The following is a 2574-nucleotide window of genomic DNA, read 5'->3' on the forward strand; positions in this document are numbered from 1 at the left end:
TTTGTGAACAAGGACTGGACTCTAGATTTGGACTTTTGAAAGGTAAACTCATTCATACATCTCTGACAATTTTTATTAGATCACTCTCAGATTTGGTCTTGAATCAAAGGCAGGCATTATGAAAAATAAAATATTTGTAACTCCTCTCCAGATTTAGGTTTGATGGGTAGAAACTGACCTAGTCAACCACCAATGAGTAAACAGAAATGTATGGATTTTACACATAGAGAAATGGCTAATATGGCTTTATCAAAATGTCATGGACATTTGATGACATTTAGGTACAATCAGACTTTACAATGACCACATAGAAATTTTATTTAAATATGTCTATGGATACCATTAACTACGATATCCATTTTAGGTTGTTAAGATTTTCATATATTAATTGTAAAAATATTTGTATCTTCATATTTACCTGAAATTAGGAAAATGTTAGGTAGATATTTGTAATAACTTTCTACCTGATATTTTGAGAACATTCACATTTTGACAGCTGATCAAATGGTATTTAAGTTAGTGTTTAGTATTTAGAATTTAAGAACTTTGCTCTCTGAATTTGCAGATATTTTTCCTTGTTGCTTTAATTTTAAATTGGATTATGAAACTTACTGTGCACACAGGTTTTACAATGATTATATGGACACTTCATTTAAATATGCCTATTGTTAAGCTAACTAAGATATTCATTTTTGGTGGTTCTAAGTGTATTGCTTTTTTTCTTAAATAAAAACATTTATATAAAAAAATCCTCAAGCAGTCCGGGGGCCAAGATTGCGGGTGCGCAATTTAGTTCGTCCTCTAGAACAACTAGTAAATAACCAGAAACAGTACAGAACAGCTCCCAGAGCCATGTCAGTGACCGGACACACAGCGTACCCCAGTCTGGACCAGCTGGACCAGCTGCGAGTCCCCCAGAACCGTGAGTTCCCCAAGCCATGGCAGCCAGTGGCCGGCGCCCCTTCCCCACAGGCAGCTTTCCAGAGGGAAAGGAAAGACACTCTAACAGTAGCAGGGACTGAGTCCAACCAAACACCAATTGTGGCATTAATAAACAAATTCTGACTACTAAAAATAGGCCCCCAGCTCAGGCGAACCTGGTCAAGGCGGAGGTCGCTTATTGGGCTAACAGAAAAAAGAGGAAAGGGGATGAAACAGAGCTTTTTGTGGCTGTTTCTATGGAGGCTTGGCTGCCTCTGGATTCAGCGGCAGGACTACTCAGGCTGCCACTGCCCCAGGCATAGGCAGAAACAGACTGCTTTCAGGGCTGTCTACACCCTGTGCCTTCCCCAGGGGAGGGGTGAAGCCCAACTCAGATGGAATCCCTTTCTCAAGGAATTCAGAACCCAGGGCTTGGCAATTTGAAGTCATTAAAACCAACCTACAACCTCTCCTCTGTCTCCACCATGCCCCCAGCAGGGAGAGCCTTCCAAACTTAAAGGTGCCATAACATCTTTTGCTGGTGGGACCTGCAGGCAGACAAGCACCACATACTGGGCAGGTTAAGAAAAACAGAGCCCAGAGACTTCACAGGAAAGTCTTTTAACCTGCTGGGTCTCACCCTCAGGGAAAACTGATGCAGGTGACTCCTTCCCCCTGATAGGAGTCCAGTTTAGTCCGGGAAAACCTGGCTGGAGTCTATATTACCTATGTAGACCCTTCTAAGGGTGGGGAGGGAAAAGGCACCTTACAAGCAGGGCAAGAAACAAGGAAACAAGAACTGAAAAATTACCATCTGTTAAACAAAACTTAAGCTAGAGGCCCAGAAAAAGCTGAACTGAAAGTCAATGAACAGATAGACAACAAACTCATCTAGCAAGAAAACCCTAGGTAAGATAAGTGAAAGCAATCTCCAGAATAAACTAATTAAGGTAATTAAATGTCTAGACACCAGCAAAAAATAACAAATCACACCGGGAAAATTGAAGATATGGCCCAGTCAAAGGAACAAACCAATAGTTCAAATGAGATACAGGAGCTGAAACAATTAATTCAGAATATACGAACAGACATGGAAAACCTCATCAAAAACCAAATCAATGAATTGAGGGAGGATATGAAGAAGGCAAGGAATGAACAAAAAGAAGAAATGGAAAGTCTGAAAAAACAAATCACAGAACTTATGGGAATGAAAGGTACAGTAGAAGAGATGAAAAAAACAATGGAAACCTACAATGGTAGATTTCAAGAGACAGAGGTTAGGATTAGTGAACTGGAGGATGGAACATCTGAAATCCAAAAAGAAACAGAAACTATAGGGAAAAGAATGGAAAATATGAGCAGGGACTCAGGGAATTGAATGATAATATGAAGCGCACAAATATACGTGTTGTGGGTGTCCCAGAAGGAGAAGAGAAGGGAAAAAGAGGAGAAAAACTAATGGAAGAAATTATCACTGAAAATTTCCCAACTCTTATGAAAGACCTAAAATTACAGATCGAAGAAGTGCAGTGCACCCCAAAGAGAATAGATCCAAATAGACGTTCTCCAAGACACTTACTAGTCAGAATGTCAGAGGTCAAAGTGAAAGAGAGGATCTTAAAAGCATCAAGAGAAAAGCAATCCATCACATAC

Source organism: Tamandua tetradactyla, chromosome 14 (assembly GCF_023851605.1).
Source record: "Tamandua tetradactyla isolate mTamTet1 chromosome 14, mTamTet1.pri, whole genome shotgun sequence".
NCBI classification, from domain to species: Eukaryota; Metazoa; Chordata; class Mammalia; order Pilosa; family Myrmecophagidae; genus Tamandua; species Tamandua tetradactyla.